This window comes from Pleurodeles waltl, chromosome 5 (genome assembly GCF_031143425.1).
Source record: "Pleurodeles waltl isolate 20211129_DDA chromosome 5, aPleWal1.hap1.20221129, whole genome shotgun sequence".
In the NCBI taxonomy this organism is placed as follows: Eukaryota; Metazoa; Chordata; class Amphibia; order Caudata; family Salamandridae; genus Pleurodeles; species Pleurodeles waltl.
The window spans coordinates 1,401,524,817-1,401,545,807 of record NC_090444.1 but is presented as its reverse complement, the minus strand read 5'-3'; positions in this window follow the sequence as shown (position 1 = coordinate 1,401,545,807).

Sequence of the window (20,991 nt, the reverse complement as noted above, 5' to 3'; positions counted from 1 at the left end):
CTGAAGAAGAGCAGTGTCCCAGCATTGATGTTACAGCTACAGGGAGAAAGGGCCAGGCTAATAGGTATGTCTGCTGCTTTCCATGTCAGGAATTTGAAACCCATCCCTACACAGTCTGCACTCTGTCTAGCACTGTTATCTAACGTCATATTTCCTTTTCTACACAGGTGACTCCGGATTTCTCAACCTGCCCTGCCACTTGACACCTGTTAGACATCCAACTACATGAGGGGAGAACAGGTACAATGGGACACATGACCGGACGAGGTGAGTGATTGAGAGGATTTTCGACCTCTTGAATGCTAGATTACATTGCCTACATGTGTAGGTAGTGCCCTATAATACCAACCAGGGAAAGTCTTCAAGACCTTTGATGCATGCTGCATTCTCCATAATCTGGTCCTCAGAAGGCACATCCCACTGTTGGAGGAGGGGGACATTGATGCTAGAGCAGTGTTTGGGGCTGGTGACTCTGATACTGAGGAAGAGGCATACGAGGATGAGGCTCATGACAGCAAGACTGACCTGATCACTACTTACAATGATGAACAGGTATGTGTGATTTGTATGTCATCTGCACTTGGACTATATCATGGTAAAGGCAGTCTATACACAGATTTTGCGTGCATCAATGTGTGTGTGTGGACTACTGCCTTCCATCTTGGTTTCCGACCTTGAAAGCTAGCTGACTTATCATGAGGGGTAGTGGAGATGCATTGCTGCTAATGACATGTGTGAAATGCTAGTGCCATAACAGAACATCCTTATGGTTGTACCAAAGGTTTTGGATCCTCAGTCTGCCTGTTTGTGTAAATGTAAGGGGGACTTATCAGTCTTGTCCTGCTGTGTAGGCCTATCATGCTGCATTGTCAGCTGCTCTGCGGCAACTACCTGTTCCTGACTACTCAGGAAGGTGAACAGTAGAGGATGTTGCCTATGTGATATCTTTACTTTCTTACACATGTATGTGAGTGACTATGCAGGCCCTTACACATGTGGTATCATAGCTGCTGGGGCAGTCATCCTGTGTTTGTGTTCAACTGCTGTTGATGTATGACTATGGAGTACATGCCTTACAACATTGGTCCTCATTATGACTTTGGTGGTCTTCACAGAAGACTGCCAAAGCCGCGGGTGACAGAAGACTGCCAGTGCTGGAGGTCTTATGCCCACCATATCACAGGTACTTCTGGATTTCTGCCACACTTTGGGCGGAAATCCAGCAGTAGCCGTGCTGGCGGGTGGATGTGCTTTGGCGGTTCCACCATCGCCCCCCGCCAGTAGGACTCCACCAGCCACATTATGGGAAATAATACGGCCTGGCAGTCTCTTGCTGGCGGGTCGCTGCCGGTAGTGGAAGGGGCGCTCCCCGGACAAGACAAGGTGATAGTCCAACAGGGGAGGGGGGTGTTGTGTGTGAGTACGTGTGTGTGGTTTCTGTGAGTGTGCATGAATGTGTGTATACGTGGTTGTATGCGAGTCAGAATGTTGAAATAAGTGTGTGCATGCATGTAAGTGTGTCTGCGTGTGTATATGTGAGTGTGAGTGTTGTGGTGAATGTGCGTTTCTCTGTGTGTGAGTATGCATGTTTGGATGGGTGTGAGTATGTGTGTTTGGAGGGGTGTGAGTATGCATGTCTGGATGGGTATGAGTATGCATGCTTGAATGCATGTATGAATGTTGAAGTGAATGAGTGTATGGATGCGTGTGAGTGAATGTGTGTATGTAAGTGTAGGTGAATGAGTGTATGCATGGTGCGTGTGAGTGTCTGTGAGCATGTACATGTATGTGGGGAGGGGGCACTGTGGGGGTCATTCTAACCCTGGCGGTCGCCGACCGCCAGGGCTAAAATGACAGAAGCACCGCCAACAGGCTGGCGGTGCTTCCTTGGCCATTCTGACCGCAGCGGTAAAGCCGCGGTCAGAAAAGGGCAACCGGCGGTTTCCCGCTGGTTTACCCCTAGCCCAGGGAATCTTCCATGGCGGCGCTGCTTGCAGCGCCGCCATGGGGATTCCGACCCCCTTACCGCCATCCTGTTCCTGGCGGTTTTCACCGCCAGGAACAGGATGGCGGTAACGGGTGTCGTGGGGCCCCTGGGGGCCCCTGCAGTGCCCATGCCACTGGCATGGGCACTGCAGGGGCCCCCTAACAGGGCCCCACTAAGATTTTCAGTGTCTGCAAAGCAGACACTGAAAATCGCAACGGGTGCCACTGCACCCGTCGCAACCCTTCGACTCCGCCGGCTCCATTCGGAGCCGGCATCCTCGTAGAAGGGGGTTTCCCGCTGGGCCAGCAGGCGGCCTTCTGGCGGTCGCCCGCCGGCCCAGCGGGAAAGCCAGAATGGCCGCCGCGTTCTTTTGACCGCGGTGCGGTCATTCGGCGGTTCCCGCTTGGCGGGCGGCAACCGCCGCCCGCCAATGTAGGAATGACCCCCTGTGTCTAGAGTGGGGAGGGGGAGTTTGGGGGTGGGCAAGAGTGGCTGCGTCTGGAGCGGGTAGAAGGGGAGTGCTGTGGCTAGAGGGGAGAGTGGGGGTCTAGTGCTTGCTGGGGGGTGGGGGAGTCATCTACCGGTGAAAGGGAGAGAAATTCTCTATCACCAGTAGCCTTTCTGTCATAGTTTTCATGGCGGTGCTACCGCCGCAGAGACCATGGCAGAAAGGTGGCTCCTAATACCGCCGGCAGTCTTCTGTGGACCGCCGGGTCAGAAAAGATCATTTCTGAGCTGGCAGTTCCAACCACCATGGCGGTATGAGTGGAGATGTGGAGGGTTCGCAGCGGCCAAGCTGCCACACTCATAACATTTCCCTGGCGGTCAGATGATCACCCGGGTCAAAATGACCACCATTGTGCCTAATTCCATGTAATTTTCCCTCTTCAGGTCACATGTCTGTTTGCAAGCTGCTTACTGATTTGCCTGTTGGCATAGTTGACACGGGGTGTTACTACAATATGGATGTACTTACACACCTGCTGGAGATTCCTACTACATCTGTCACTTTGACATTATTGTTGTGCCAACATGTGTATATGATTGTTGCTTGTAAACAGAATTGCCACTTTGAAAAATGAAGACACATGCACCATGACTTGTGCAAATTGGTGTTTATTGAGTGTAATACATCACAGTCCAGAGGAGTGGGGACTTGGTTTAGGTGAAGATCAGAGTGGGAGGTCCAGCTGTTTGTTTCACAGGTCCTGTATCGATTAGCCTTGGGATGATTGGAAAACAGGATGAAATAGTGACACACAAGGGTGACAGCTCAGGAGAGGGATCACCTCTTGGTGGGGGGATTGTCTTTGCCTCAGGTCCTGCAGGATGTCTTGTTGGCTGACCTCTTTTACGGGAGGTCCCTCAGCTGCAGGAGTAGGGATGATGTAGAGGGCAGTGGTATTGTGTGACTACTGGATGGAGCCTGATGTTGGGTGGAGGATGTCCACAGGATGTTGTTGAGTTCCTTGAACTCCCCTAACATGGAGATCATGGTGCCATTGAATACCTGCCACTGCTGCATAGCCTCCTGGTGGTACTCCTCCTACAGCCTTTGGGTCTCCTGCAAGGTGGTGAGTATCTGGCCATCTTGTCCTGGGATTGCTGGTAGCCTCCCAGGCCTCTGGAGATGTCCTCCTGGCCAGTCGTGTCCTGTTGCTGCCTTTGGTCCATGATTGCCCTCCCACAGCACCTTGCACCCTGGTACAGTGTGCCCCCTCCCAATGACACCAGGACCGTCATTGTCTTGGGATTGCACTCTTGACTCATGCCCCTGTCCTGTGGGGCACACTGATGTTTGATGTGACCTTGGGACACAGGTTTGGGAAGGTTGGCTCTGCTGTGCAATTGATGCCACAGGGGAGGTGGTTTCAGTTGTGGGCAGGGTGAGGCTGGTGGTGGACTGACCATTCATCTCTGATGGGCCAGGTTCATCATCCCTATCCAGACACCCAGGGGATTCCTCCACTATTGCACCTGCTTCCAGGCCTGGGCTTTCTGTCAGTGGCATCCTCTGCTGTGTGGCAGTACTTGGAAGACCTGTGCAAGGAGAGGTATTGTGTCACATGATAGTAGTGTACAAGTGATACACATGGGTGTAGGGTGGCCTGGACCTTCTCTTCCCACAATGATAATCCTGGGAGAGGTGGTAGGGGTCCACCACCAGTCCTCATGATGGCAATTTGGTGCCTGGAAGCCATGGCCCGTACTTTCCCCCGTACTTTCCCCCGGAGGTCGTTACGCCTCTTCCTAATGTCCTCCATTGTGCGTGGATGGTTCTCCACAGCGTTCACCCTGATGAGGATCCTTTGCTAGAAGTCGTTTTTCCAGGCTATGGATGTCAGCTTGACCTGTGCTTCAAACAGTTGCAGTTCCACTCTGATGATTTTGTCGACCATGACCCTCAGCCCCTTGTCTGTGAATCGTTGGGTTTTTTGTGGTGCCAAGGTGGCTGTGTTGTGGATGGTGGGAAGTGTGCTGTACAGGGATGCTGGGTGTGCTGTTTGTTGGTATGAGTTTGGGTAATAGGATGTGCGTGTGGTTTGTGGTGTTTGTGTGCAGTGGTGATGTGCTTGTTGTGTTTCTCTTGATTTTGTGTGATGGGTGTTCAGTGTGATGGTGCCTGTGACATCTAGGTGCAGTGCCGTCTTTCAGTGTGCTCTTGCCTTGCTCTGTCAAAACATTTCCAGGTGCGAAGGGTTCGGGGTATGTGTGGGGGTGTGTTCTGTAGTGCTGTGGTCAGGTGTGTGTGGTGTGTGCATGTGTATAAGGTGTGGGGTACTGGTATTGTCCAATGTGGTGCAGTGTTCTGGTGGAGGTGCTTTTTTCCAGTGGCGGAATTTTCTCACATAACTAGAACGCCATCAGTGGTCAGGAATGATGTGGAGGGGCTTCTAACTAGCCACATTGAGGGCCTGTCATGTGAAGAACCTATACTGTATCAGATAAACTAGGCCACAGAAATGGGGAGGAATAGAAGATGTTACTAGGCCACACTGGACAAAAACAGTAAAGAGAGGCTAGGCAACATCCAAGACAGGGGTGTTACACCTGGCCATGTGCTAGCTGCTACAGAGAAAGCAAGAATGGAAGGTTAAAAAGGCTTAGGAGCTTGACGCTATCTATTTTTTAAGGAGGCTGGTATCAGTCAAGGAAGAAGAAACATCAAAAACTTATGGATCTATATATGACTTAGAAGCTCTTACATGTATGACACCAGCCTACAGAAGTAACAGTAAAAAATAAGCAGTTAATGGATACGTAGAGGCTGTCCCTACCAATCCTATGTTTATAGCAGAAGTGTGCAGGCCAGATGATAAGAAACATTCCTCGAAGCTGGAGGAAAAACCTGGAACAGCCTCTTCACACACCTCCGGATCATCACCTCACTTCCGGAATTCCGAATGACCCGGGAGATTAGCTGCTCTTTGTCAATCCTGATTGATTGACTAATTGAAGCAACAATCTAAAGAGGCCCAAACTAAGCAGTCTAAAAGCATAGAATACAGAGTAAAAAGCGGCTGCACAAGAGAAGGAAAAACTTTACGCTATAGAGGGGTAATAAAGCAAACTTGACTGGCACAAATATAAATTCCAGTGAAGTTACAACCTCTCAAAGCGAATGCACCTTGTCAGCAACAGATACAGAAGATCTAACACAAACCTTAAACCCACCGGCCTCACCATTTGCTATGGGGAAGGCAATGAGTGGAAAGAAATATATAAGCATGGGGGCTGCCTAGAAAATACGATAAAAAACAATGCTATTAGTGCTACGTACCACAATTAATTTGTTGACCTGTCCTCTGATGTTAATAAATCGAGCCCCAGAATAGTTCTTGCCTTCAATTCATTTTTACGCAGTGCCAGCCGTCAGAGTGATAACATCACAGGGCATTAAAAAAAGTGAGGGGTCATTTTGACCTTGGCGGTCTTCTGACCCCCCAAGGTAAATGTGGCGGTCCCACCTCCAACAGGCTGGCGGTGAAGACAGTCATATTATGAGTGTGTCGGGTTTAGCCGCTGCCAATCCACCACTTCTCCACCGCATACCACCATGGCGGTCGGAACCGCTGGGCCAGAGATGATCATCGCTGACCTGGTGGTCCACAGAAGACGGCCGGCGGTATTAGAAGCCACCTTTCCACCAAGGTGTCCTGTGTTCAGTACACACGTAGAATGGTGTCCCCACACTCACAAAATGGTCCTGGAGGTTGTGGGGGCACCTCTGCTAATGCAGGGGTGCCCTCACTCACAGGTACCCTGCACCCTGCCCTCAGGGCTGGCGGGCCTGCCATAGGGGTGACTTATAAGTGACCTGGTGCAGTGTAAGAGGCAGTGAAAGGGTTCATGCACCTTTTCACGCAGGCTGCAATGGCAGTTCTGCAGAAGCCTTTGCATGGGCATCCTATGGGTGGCAAAAGATATGCTACAGCTCTTAGGGATCCCCTGGAACTCCAATGCCCTTGGTACCTAGGTACCACATACTAGGGACTTATAAGGGGGTACCAGTATGCTTATTGTGGGTGAAATACTTAGTTACCAGTATGCAGCAACCATAATTTAAGGGAGAGAGCATAACTACTGGGGTCCTGATTAGCAGAATCCCAGTAGACACAGTCAAGCACACTGACAAACAGGCCAAACGTTGGGGTAACCAAGCTAGAAAGAGGCTGCTTTCCTACATAATGGCATCATGGTATTGATATTTTTTCGATTTTTACTGGGTAGCAGGTGTCCTGAGAAACTGTGCTTACCATGAGCAAAAGATGCCATCTATCGGGGCTGCCGGCATTTTAGGGTAACTCACTGTTTTTCTGGATGTGCGGATGCACTCATGGGCTACAGCACTGTAAATAGACTAAGCAGAGGCTTCTGGGCTCTAAAAATTCACATTACTTATTCCACCGTGCTTCTAAAGAGGCTTTGAGTTTATCACATCGGTTGTCATTCAAATCAGTCTGGAGGACAGTGGTAAGTGTGAATGGGAGAGGTATTGCTGCACACTGCAATGGGTGTGACAACTGTCAATGAGACAGTGCCAAAGTTGCTTCTGATTGCCGAAACGAAGATGATTGGGTAGAGTTTAATTAACTGATTGGTTGATCCATACACTGGGTTAGTCATCATTTACATGGTTCCTATTATCGTGGGCAAATAATATAATTTTAAAGTTTCACAGTTCACTTTATTTTAAAATATAAAGCTGTACATACTATTTTATAAATGTTGACAGGTAGAGTTTTCTTATAACAGAAGACAGAATATTAACTGCTTCTTGTTTCATGAAATTGCCAAACTAACGCACTACCAGACACGCTCTTTTGAAATATTGGCTATTCCTGCTTATGTTTTAAGACGACCCACTTAGCAAACCAATTACAGGGCTCTGGAAAAAAGAGTGAAATTCCAGAATGTGCTTTGTGGTGAAACTTTCCCATAGCCAGAAATGGACCATATATCTAAGATCGAACTGCCTCAACTGGCGACCAGTAAAGGATTATTGTGGCACGTTTAGCCTTTCATATGCCTCAGTTAATCAAGTTCTGGATACCTCCAGAACAAAATCCTACCATATATGTTAGGGAATAAATAGGCTTGGCACTCCTTGTCAATCTATCCACAAGACTAATGTCTCAAGGTCAATGCATCTCCTAGGTTAATGCAACTCGGGTCAGGAAAGTCCTTCCAAAGCAACTCATTTTATTCCTTTCAATAGGAGCTCAAAGCTTTCTTCTCTGAAGTATGGGTTCAGCCTGCGTTCGTAAAGTCAACAGTGCACACAGGTACTATATTCCATAATACACAGCACATAAGTGTAACTCATTTATTCATTCAACTAAATGTTTCAAAAATACTGAAATAGGCTTTTATTCCTGCGAAGAGGTTTACTGAGAAATTCATAAACAAGGTTCCAAATATATTAGCCCATTCCAAATTCCGTTAGGAATTACGATACAATAACTTTGGCGTCTCTGTTTTATATAAGACCAAAACTCACATTTCACAGGCTTTGCATATTTTGCTCTAATTAATTCAAGGCAATATTTTGACTCTATGTGGTTTTGGCAAAAACGTCTATTGGCGGGAAGACCAATAGGATGTTTTGGGGGCACGAAATGTTTATGTACAGATGGTGATTATATCATACGCACAGCAGAGACACTCAGTCCCATGTTTATGGAAGGTTTGCGTCGCCTTAGCGCATTTATTTTGGTGCTAAAGCAGCGCTAACCTAACTCCATATTTATACTTTGATGCTAGACCCATCAAGAGTCAAAGTTTTGATGTTAGTGCTATTTTTAGGACGCACCAACCCACCTTGCATCAATGAGATGCAAGGTAGGCATTCCCTTCCTAAAAATGATGCTAGCCGCCCAGCGCCATATTTAACTCCCGACACAGAAACAATGTACAACTAGGAGGTGGGCCTAACTAATGGTGCTAAGCCCGTTTAGCGCCATTATTTAATGCCAGGTCAGACCAGGCATTAAAGTGCAGGTAGGCCCATTTCCATAGGGAAACACCATGGAGTGGGCACAAAGATACCCACCCCAAGCCACAGCAACACCACCACTCACACCACAGGGACACTATAGGAAGAGGGAGCCCATAAGTTGCAGGTAAGTTTTGTGTCTGTGTGTGGTGTGCCATTGGTGGCCCCTTGCATGGGGCCCCCTTCCTGGCACTGACTCTGGTTCCCTGTGGTGGGCATTGGGGTTGTAGTAATGACTCCTGTCTATACTTAGATAGGAGTCATTTTTTGGCTGCTTGTGCATCAAAAAATGATGCTAGGCTGAATAGAAGCAGATATTTTGCCACTAACCAGCCTATCGTCATTTCTGAGCCACTAGCGGCACTTCCCCTAACGCCATCCCTCACTGGCTAGCGTCTTTTTTAGAGACGCCAGCCATTTCTTAGCACCATCGTGCGTCATTTCTTAAATATGACGCTTGCATGGCATTAGGGAATTGCGTTAGCTGGCGCTATAAAAAATGAAGCACAACTGAGTTAGCGCAGTTGTGTGCCATTTTTCCTAAATATGGGCCTTAGCATGCACGTGATAAGAGTGCAGTAACATGGCTCGTTCTGTCATATAATGACCACCCTTTAGCTCAGTGTTACAAGCCAGAAGATTCATATAGCAAAAATCAAGACACACAAATAACATGAAATTTCTATAACGATGTCAGTCAAGTCTCTGAGTTTGCCCTGTGTGCATTTCACAGCTTAATTCATCTGCAGTGTATTTAATGTATGGCAGAAGGTACTCTAGGTAAATGCAGATGGCTGCAAGAGAACTCCTCTGATTTTCTCTATTCTAGAAGCACTAACTCGCTACACCGTCTCAAATGTAAACTAAGTCACTACACTACAACATGTCCTACAGAGCTTACACACAACACCCTGGTAGACTATTCATACTGCACTGCATCCGGTTGACCCTAACTCATCACCTTGCAATGAACACTTGGATCACTAAGGAATCAGCTCTAATGGCATTCTAGGTGAGTATTGCCAATGCCGAACTTTCAAAATTAGAGATGATTGACACATGCCTTAGATCTAAAATAATGACCGCTACATATACATATACATTTAGTCCAACCACTGAATTAACCCACAGAACTATGCATGCTGCCTGTTTGCTCCTTAATCAGCAGACAGAAACTGTGTTTACTCATCCAGGCAGTACTTACACATCGTTTGACCTTAGAGAAGCTCTCTGCGTCAACTCAATAAAACATTTAAAAGATGACAACCTTCCTACTGCTGGCCATCTTCAGTGGCTACGTCTAAATCCTCGACTCTGAGGAGACAAGCTGCACCCATTCACCTAACCCCCCCAAGACCAGAGCAACACCAATATGTCCAAAACCTGCAATGAGTTTGCATCAAGGAATTGAACTGCCCAGGGGATGTGAGGATCTTGCAGACCTGGGCAGAAGGGATCACGATGGAACCATATGATCAGAGGTTCGCAGCATGCACAGCAGCATTTCATTCTACCTACGGTGTGGTTAGCCCTGTCATCACTTAAGAAGTCAACCTATGATTAGTGTATTATAAATCTCAATTTATAGGCTTATAAAGAAATTTCAGCTTATGATTTTTAGCAACTCGTTTTTTCACAACCAAATGCCCATACGTTTCTTAAAATATCCAAATTTATCTCTAATACAAACTTTATTTTTTGCACTAAACTCACTTGCCCCCAAACATCGGCTAGTCACTTTCTGAAAACACCTACTTTTGCTTTTGATGCCAGCCCTTCATTTTAACCAAAGGCTGTGGCTTTGCACTAAAAACAGCATGCCAAATTCATCTAGTTAGATAATGTCTGATACTTGCACGTAAAAGCTTGTACATCCATGTGCCACATTCACATACCAACAAGGTCTTTGTTAGCCCGGGTCCCTCCAAATGTTCCCATGTTGAGCCCCTCAAGCTGAAGTTCTGCCTCACATGCTTAAATCCAACTTCACATGGCCATGTCCAACCCTGATAAGTCAGGGATGTGTTTCATGTCGTGGATGGCAGTGCCGGCAATGACCTAGCCCATTATAAAGGAGATGTAAAAAATATATCTGAGATTGTGGCCATATACTAGGAATAGTCATCATATACTTCAGATGGCCACAATGTGTTAGGTATTCAAAAGCACCTACCCCCACCCTCCTGCACCAACTGCCAATGCCAAAGTATCTTTACCTCTAGGTGCCACATCTCAGCCGTGCTTAAAATGCCATTGAAGTTGTGCTTCAGGATTGTCTTCACATTATATTTATTGGAGATGACAAGGAGGAACAGGCTGTTAGGCTTCCTATGCAGGTAGTCCTGTGAATAGCAGATTATTAACTGTTTACTAGAGTACAGTTGGAGGATGCATGACTGCAATTTATAAAAGTTAACACAATCCTTGACACACTGGATATGAGCCATGTCATGAAAATCAAATCAGTGGTTCGAGCACTGTGCTGACTTCATTACCAGTCTCAGCTCCAGGGCTCCCTCAAGCAACACAACCTTTGGTTTACACATGGGTGCTGTTTGCTGTTACTGCCTACCTGTCCAGGCAGCATGCGGGTTAGTATACAGCAGTTTTCTGCTCCATACCACATATATCTTTAAGCTGGAGCTGCCATCTAGTTCCTGAGGCTGCTCACATCCTTGCAAAACAGCATGCGCTGGTGATGCAATAGTCCTTGCACTTTAATGCATTAGCTTTACACTGTACCATACTACTGCCCCATTCCACTCTCCTCTGCAGTTATTCTCCAACCTCAGAACAGAACGGCTTGAATCTATAGAGGGAGGACGAGCCACCTGACAAATGCCAGGTAGCCACCCCTTGCACAAGGTGCCACCTCCCTGTCTGCTAGTTATAACTCTTCCCCTACAGAAAATTCTTATTCAAATGAGTAGACTCCTAAAATAATTCACCTAAAATGTTATGAAGCAGAGATCATATTCTTTTTATGGATCACCAAGGACTACAATGGCGGCAGGAGCCTCCCTCTGGAACGGAGGGAGGGAGCTAGGTGCATTTAGCCTACTCTACACATAATTGTATCAAATTATCTTCATCATCTCCTGTCCATCGGTACTTTGCAGAAAATTCTAGCTAAGTGACTTTAACATCGGGTGGCTCAAGGTAGGGTCATGCGCCAGATTTTCTGCACTCTGCAGTGCACTAGGAATTCAGCTTCTTGTGTGAGGCCTGGAAAGGACTAGGCCATAACCTCAGCTAAGTTAATTCTACAAATTAATGCAAAACATAGGTTATACATCTTAATATGACATATTACTACATTATTCTTTCATATTTTCATTATTTCACACAATTATAATTATTTTAGTACAACTTCGTATAAGTGTCTGCCACACCCTGTGGTCACATTTCCAAACGTGCACTTTACTTTCTCTACAATTAATTTCTTTACAAACCTTTCATTAATCAAAACACATAAACATTGTGTGACGGGCTGGAACCTGTTCGCCCGTACTCGGACTTCACTTGTGCTGACACTGCCACTGGTGGGCCAAGACAGCCCAGTTTACCGTCCCGTGATTGGCTGGACGTTTTCAAGTGGCGGGATGTCAGGAAGTTAAAATCGCCGCTACCGGAGTTTACGGTGTCCGGGGTTTGTGAGGAAGGAGTTAGAGGCGATAGAGGACCAGTGAAATACCATCAAAACGAGGAGACGGACGGCAACCATACAGACGTCAGGAGCGGAGGACGGAGCCAAAGGACTACACGGAGGCAGGTGGAGCACTCGTATCTTGGCAGTGACGGCTGGAGACGAGCAGCAGACATCCTGAAGCCCAGAGACTGGGAGGACGAGCTGCTGCATCCCGCCACGCTTCCGGAGAAGCGTGGCTGTACAGGTGCGTGGGATCACGAGCCTGAACCTGAGTAACAGCGGAGAGAGAGAGAGAGAGAGAGAGAGAGAGAGAGAGAGTCGAACGAGGGCACAAACACAGCACAACAAGGGGGGGAAGGAGTGAAAGGAAGGGAGGGGAGGGCTGGAAACCCCACTTACCACTAACACCGTAGAGTACAATAAGAGTCTAAATCACCGAAGTCATCGCGCACAGGATCACGAGCACTATAGAGGGGGAGAGAACAAAACCATAGTAAGAAAGGATGTTAAACATAAAAAAACACTGGAATGACTAGTAGCAGGAATAGAAAGTGAGGATAAAAGGAAAAGAAACTCAATACTTACCATTCGACAGGAATACCTAGTCCACTTACCACATCTGTTCTCTTCTTTCTGCATGTACCTCCCGGGGAATCCCTACGGAAGTGGAACAGAGAAGAGGAGAGTGAAGACCTGACTACAGACAAACCCTCACCACCTTCTACCCAGCAATTAATGACCAGAAACACGTACCTGCACTTACTTCATCCATAGTATTCCAATAAAACCTCTTTGTTTTTACACTTGGAACTCTGTCGGAGTGATTCCTTCAGTACCATCCGGTCACAAGTGGTGTCAGAAGTGGGATTTGAATGAAACCGCCACCATGGAGGAGAAAACGACAATAGCTGATGTTATCGACCAGTTGGCTGAAGGGCAACGGCATCTCCAAATGATATGGGAGCAACAAATGAAAGAAGCCAAAGAAGAAAGAGAGGCGTTGCAGACCGCACTTAAAAGCCAGGCAACAATTATGGCCAATAATCAGCTGGTACATGAAACCGCATTAGGCAAGCTCACTGATACCATTGCTCATACTAAAGTACATCCTACGGTGCCCAGTAGTGTGTTACAAAAGTATCAGGAGCAGGACGATCCAGACTCTTTTTTCACAAACTTTGAAGGAGTGGCCAGCACCGCTAACTGGCCTGAGGACAAATGGGGTCAGTATATCGCCCCCCTGCTCACTGGACAATTACAAACCACATACCAAGCCATTAATCCAAGTGGTACCTTGCCGTATAAGGACATTAAAAAGACAATTCTAGAACGAGTGGGCTTAGATACTGAAAGTTATCGTACCAAGTTTAGACAGACGAAATGGCAGCATCAGGAGAACCCCCGTACCTTATATTACCGAGTTCAACATGCTGCCGGGAGGTGGTTACAACCCACGGAAAACACAAAAAAAGATATGTTTAATGTCATAGTATTAGAACAGTATTTGGATGCTTTACCACCCACCACCAGGAACTGGGTAAGACAACATCCCGGGCTAACAAACAAAACTGCAGTAGATCTTGCCTGTGCCTATCATAGAGGTTCAGACTTCCGTGCTACCACTAGTCGGGTTCCCCCCCCTCCTATGCGACCAACTATAACAGGAAATAATCTCCAGCGACCTGTATTGACACAGGGTACCGATAGATCATCTGCCACAGGCCCAGGGCTACCCGGAAATGCGGGCCCTGGACCCCAATGTTACAGTTGTTCAGAGTGGGGACATATTGCCCGTAATTGTCCGCATAAGAAGGAAACCGAAGAACCCATGGAGATAGGGCTGACTAAGGGAAGGGTGTTCTGGTCTGGAGGGGACAAACCCAAATATATCCTTCCCATTATCGTCAATAATGAGAAAAGAACAGCCCTCATTGACTCCGGTTGTAGTCAAAGCTTGATAAGAGGAAATCTAGTATTGCCAGGACAAATAGAAAAAGGACAACAAGTCCTAATCACATGTGTACATGGAGATCAGCGATACTATCCCTTAGCTACAATAAAACTGCAATGGAGAGAGCGGTCAGAAGACCTCAGAGTCGGGGTACTCTCCAAACTAGAGGAGGACATAATCCTTGGTACTGACTATGTGGATTTTTCCTCCTTTTTGGAGTGAGCAGGGAAAGAACACATGCTGACGTCTTGGTGGGCGGAAGCACCCGAAGGAGACATGACGGAGGGACCAGGAAGGATACGAGTTACCCTCAGTAAAAGACAAAAAAGAGAGCAAAGACACTCATATTTGCAAACCCTCCCGTCCGATGAAGATTCTACTCTATCTGGGAGAATTTGTACGATTACAGGAGATTTCCGGCAGAATCAGAATGAGGATCCCTTCTTAAAACACGCATGGCAGCAGGCACAGTCTGGGGCAATACAAGGGGTAGGTCCCGGATTCATAATTCGTAACCAATTACTGCATCGCAATCCCACACCCACCCGGGGAAATGACCTTCAGTTAGTGGTACCCAAAAGTCATCGTCAACAAGTATTACAACTAGCACATGGGGATAACGGGGATGGACACTTGGGAAGGGAGAAAACCGAAGAGGCAGTACTTAGACGGTTTTATTGGCCAGGGGTTTATGGTGAAATACGTAGACATTGTGCGGAATGTCCCAAATGCCAATTATACAACCCTTCTTCCCAAATCCCTGCTCCACTCCAACCCCTTCCGATTATTGATATCCCCTTTACCCGAGTTGGGATGGATCTCATTGGCCCCCTCACGCCCTCCACTCGGGGTAGACAATACGTACTTGTGTTGGTAGATTATGCTACACGGTATCCGGAGGCCATAGCTCTTCCCAGTATACACACTAAAACCATTGCCCAAGCAATGATTTAATTTTGTTTCGAGGGTGGGTTTCCCGAAAGAAATATTGACAGACCAAGGGACCCCATTTATGTCCCGACTGATGGCGGAAGTATGCCACTTATTTGGGGTCAAACAAATTCGTACCTCAGTCTACCATCCGCAAACCGACGGACTGGTCGAAAGATACAATAAAACTATTAAATCCCTCCTCAGAAAAAGTATATCAGACGCGGCCAAAGATTGGGAGAAAAAAGTTACAGTTAGTCTTATATGCCATCCGTACACATTTACAGGCGTCCCTAGCTCACAGCCCATTCGAATTACTGTTCGGCCGCCAACCTCGTACATTGTTGGATATGTTAGCCGAACAATGGGAGGATACGGAGGAAGAAGTAAAAGATTTGTTAACCTATACCCGAGAGTTAAGAGAGAATTTACATACGGTATGGGAAGAAGCCCATACTGCTTTGCGGGAGGCCCAGGATAAACAGAAAAGACTATATGATACCCGAAGCACAGTACGAACCTTGACAGTAGGAGACAAAGCACTGGTGTTACTCCCCAGTACAGATAATAAGTTGTTGGCCCGATGGCAAGGGCCATTTGAAGTGACAGCTCAGATTAACCCCACCACGTACAAATTGGTCATACCCCAAGGAAGTGGCAGGGAACAGATTTATCACATTAACCTGCTTAAAAAATGGTTAGATCCTACAGAGGACCGTAACATTCGGTACATCAATACTGACATTAATGAAGACATTCCATACCCCACCCTAACCAAACCTGAACTCCCTAACCCGTCCTTACCCTGGATCAATCCTGACCTTACTGGGTCTTATTACAAACAACTAACTCACCTAGTACGACACAATCATGATGTCTTCTCCAAATATCCAGGGAGAACCCCCCTAGTCCAACATCCCATCCACCTTAAAACAAATACGGTTCACCGCCAGAGACCATACCGCATCCCTGAAGCCAAACAGACGATTATCGAAAAAGAAGTCCAAACCATGTTAACAGCAGGAATTATAGAACCGTCAACCAGTCCGTGGTGTTCGCCTGTAGTACTGGTACCTAAGCCAGATGGCAGTACCAGGTTTTGCATAGACTATAGGGGGGTCAATAATGTAACCTATTTTGATGCATATCCTATGCCGAGAATTGATGAACTCATTGAGAGACTGGGTCAGGCCAACTACTTATCTACCTTAGATCTTACTAAAAGGTACTGGCAGATACCCTTAAGGAAAGAAGATAAAGAGAAAACCGCGTTTGCTACCCTTTCGGGATTGTACCACTTTACAGTCCTCCCTTTCGGACTCCACGGAGCTCCTGCCACCTTCCAAAGACTCATGGACAAAATCTTATGACCTTTTAGACAGTATGCCGCAGCCTATCTGGATGACATTGTTATCTATAGCAATTCCTGGGAAGAACACATGACCCATCTCAATACCATTTTACAGGCTTTACGAAATGCACAGTTAAATGCCAATCCTGAGAAATGCCGACTAGATCAAACGAGCATCAGATATCTGGGTTACATTGTAGGGGGTGGTAAGATCTTTCCCCAAGTCGAAAAGGTAGAAGCTATCTCCAATATTAAGTTCCCTAAAAAAAAGAAAGATGTTAGGGCTTTTCTGGGATTGGTGGGTTACTATAGACGTTTCATTCCTCACTTCTCCACAGTAGCAGAACCCCTTACGGAATTGTTAAAGAAATCCTATCCAAACACCCTGGGGTCCCCTTCAGTGACTGCGCTGCGAAGCTTTAACCGTCTTAAAGCTGCTCTTATTTCTGAACCTGTATTATGTTGTCCTGATTTCCAAAAGCCCTTTGTGTTACTCATTGATGCCTCCGACGTGGGCCTTGGGGCTGTCTTGTCACAACCCCAAGAGGATGGGACAACCCACCCCATTCTCTACATCAGCCGGAAATTACTGCCCCGTGAAACACATTATCCGATTATTGAGAAAGAATGCCTGGCAATAAAGTGGGCTGTGGAATCTCTCCGATACTATCTATCTGGCAGACCCTTTACCCTCATCACTGATCACGCTCCTCTTACATGGCTCGCCCATAATAAGGACAGTAACTCCCGCGTTCTCCGGTGGCTTCTTTCCCTACAGCCTTTCTTATTTCAGATTCAACATCTGCCCGTAAAACAAATGGTGACTGCGGATTTTCTCTCCCGCTATCCGATCTCAGAGCGGCTCGACAGGCCACTCTCTAGGGGGAGTGTATGTGACGGGCTGGAACCTGTTCGCCCGTACTCGGACTTCACTTGTGCTGACACTGCCACTGGTGGGCCCAGACAGCCCAGTTTACCGTCCCGTGATTGGCTGGACGTTTTCACGCGGCGGGATGTCAGGAAGTTAAAATCGCCGCTACCGGTGTCCGGGGTTAGTGAGGAAGGAGTTAGAGGCGATAGAGGACCAGTGAAATACCATCAAAACGAGGAGACGGACGGCAACCATACAGACTTCAGGAGCGGAGGACGGAGCCAAAGGACTACACGGAGGCAGGTGGAACACTCGTATCTTGGCGGTGACGGCTGGAGACGAGCAGCGGACATCCTGAAGCCCAGAGACCGGGAGGACGAGCTGCTGCATCCCGCCACGCTTCCGGAGAAGCGTGGCAGTACAGGTGCGTGGGATCACGAGCCTGAACCTGAGTAACAGCGGAGAGAGAGCGAGAGAGAGAGTCGAACGAGGGCACAAACACAGCACAACAAGGTGGGGAAGGAGTGAAAGGAAGGGAGGGGAGGGCTGGAAACCCCACTTACCACTAACACCGTAGAGTACAATAAGAGTCTAAATCACCAAAGTCATCGTGCACAGGATCACGAACACTATAGAGGGGGAGAGAACAAAACCATAGTAAGAAAGGATGTTAAACATAAAAAAACACTGGAATGACTAGTAGCAGGAATAGAAAGTGAGGATAAAAGGAAAAGAAACTCAATACTTACCATTCGACAGGAATACCTAGTCCACTTACCACTTCTGTTCTCTTCTTTCTGCATGTACCTCCCGGGGAATCCCTACGGAAGTGGAACAGAGAAGAGGAGAGTGAAGACCTGACTACAGACAAACACTCACCACCTTCTACCCAGCAATTAATTACCAGAAACACGTACCTGCACTTGCTTCATCCATAGTATTCCAATAAAACCTCTTTGTTTTTACACTTGGAACTCTGTCGGAGTGATTCCTTCCCTACCATCCGGTCACACATTGATTAATAATTTCTAATTAGCATATCTGCGTCAACAGTCCCTCCTCTGATGACTAAATATGTCATCACACCTTTCTTTATCCATATTTCACAATTCTGTCTCAGCTGTATTTTGCCTTCTTTTCAAATATTCCCTATAAATTCTTTCTCTGCTTCGTTCTTCCCTCCTCTGTTTATTTTTTAGATCTTTTCAATTTTATATTTTGACATAATTTACATGTACCCCATACTCCTAATATGCAATCAATCACAATTAATATTCCCTGTATGATTTTCAATAATACCCCGTTCCAAATTTGACTAAGCCAATTACCCACTGAAGCAAATCCTTTTCCAACCTTTTCCCAAACACCTGGTTCCTTCAATTCTTTCAAATCCTTACTAGAATTAGTTAAGTTAGTGAGTAAGGGGGTCATTACAACATTGTCGGTAAAATCTGCTTACCGCCGTGCAGAAGACCGCCAACACACCGCCGCGGAATTCCGCCACAGCTATTATGACCCACATCTCAGAATCCGCTAAAACTCAGACACCCACACAAGTCCGCCACACCAAAGGTCAGTGATAAACTGGTGAAATAAAAACCTTCACCGTCACGCCAACAGAAATACGCCCACACTATCACGACACACGAATCCATGTGGCGGTTTTTCAACCGCGGTATTCCATTGGCGGTACACACCGCCGCGCTCAAAATACACACACATCTCCAAAACACAGCCACATTGGACAATTCCAAATACACACATCTGATACACATACACACACCACTCCCACACATCCAATATAATATAAAACACACACCCACATCACCCACAAACCCTTACAACCACATTTACAGAGAGAAGGCCAGAGAGAGACACCACCATCCACAAACTAGCAGCCACGGGCACACAACACCATCACCCACACAACTTCCACGCACAAAACACCACATACCACTACATATCACCACACTTATCACCACACACACCACCCCACACATCACCTACACCACCCCATGGCACGGCAAAGACACCCCAGGTTTTCGGAGGAGGAGCTCAGGGTCATGGTGGAGGAAATCGTCTGGGTAGAGCCACAGCTATTTGGATCACAGGTGCAGCACACCTCAATTGCAAGGAAGATGGAGCTATGGCGAAGAATAGTCGACAGGGTCAACGCAGTGGGACAACACCCAAGAAATCGGGACGACATCAGGAAGAAGTGGAACGACCTACAGGGGAAGGTGCGTTCCGTGGTCTCAAGACACCACCAGGCGGTTCAGCGGACTGGCGGCGGACCCCCACCTCCTCACCCACAACTAACAACATGGGAGGAGCAGGTCTTGGCAATTCTGCATCCTGAGGGCCACGCAGGAGTCGGTGGAGGAATGGACTCTGGTAAGTCAAATCTTAACTATTACATCCCCCACCCTAACTGCATGCTATCACATACCCACACCCTCGCCCCCACCCCTATCACTCCAACTCCTCACAAATGTACGAATATCACAAACCACATATCCCAACACCAAGCCCTGCATGCAACAACAACGCATGGACACCCATCACTAAAGCATGCCCACTGCACATACACATACACCCCCATAAACCATCATCACACAAGCCCCCACACAGGAATGCCAGCACTGGGGTACATGGTCACCCACCCATTGCACACCACGACACACACAGATGCAATAATCATGCTTTTCAACCCCTGCAGGACCACTACCCAACATCACCAGACAGGAGGGTCCAGACATCTCCACTCCACCCACAGAAGAGGCCCACAGTGACGACAGCAACTCTGTCCAACTGGATCTAGATGACCAGCCCGGACCATCGTGGGCCTCGGGACAGTCGGTTCGCCTCACACAGGCACAGGCCACCACAGACCTTCCCCCCTCTGGTAACACCAGTACAACACCCACCCAGCGGGCCCATACCTCCGTCCCCAGGACACGTCAATCAGCTGTGTGTCCACCACTACAGGGAACCCAGGATAACCCACCACCCCAACAACAACAGGGACCTGGGCGTAGTGGCAGTGGGTACACGGTCCAGGGGACGGAGGCCCAGGAACACAGGGGAACTGGGAGGGCTGCTGTGCAACGGGGCGGACAGGCCAAGGGAACCCACTCTCCACGAGGCCCTCTCCTCCATCATGGGAGCATACCACCACTCCCAGGAGACAATGGCAACGGTCCTGGCCAGGTTTCAGGTGCCCAGCGCATGCAGGAGGAACAGTAGTTGGGGTTCAGGGAGGAACTCATAGCCATCAGATCCGCCCTGGCACCATCGTAGGGGTGCTGAAGGAAATACTCAACACCAGGAGGGACACTGTGGCACTACAAGGGGCCCCTGACACTAGCATGGACGATGAACTGCCCACCACCTCTGCCGGCGCTAGTGGCCAGGAGGCACCACCACAGGACCACCACACCAGCACCCCACCCCCTGCAGACGGAGAACTACCCCGCAAACGCTCCCTGAGATCCAGGAACAAGACAGAGCACGACGCCAAGACCCCCGCCAAGAAATTAGACCACCCTGATTGTCATCCCACTGTCCCACTTTGTCACCCTGTCCATAATAAAACTGCCCCAACTCCACTTCCTATGCCCATATGGGCAATGCACCTATGAGACTAATAGACTGGACACTCCTCCGCCATCACCCCTCACCATTTGACTTCCCCCTCCAATATTTTATATGTAAATAAACACACCTAAAGCACCAAAAGATCTGGAGTCTGTCTGT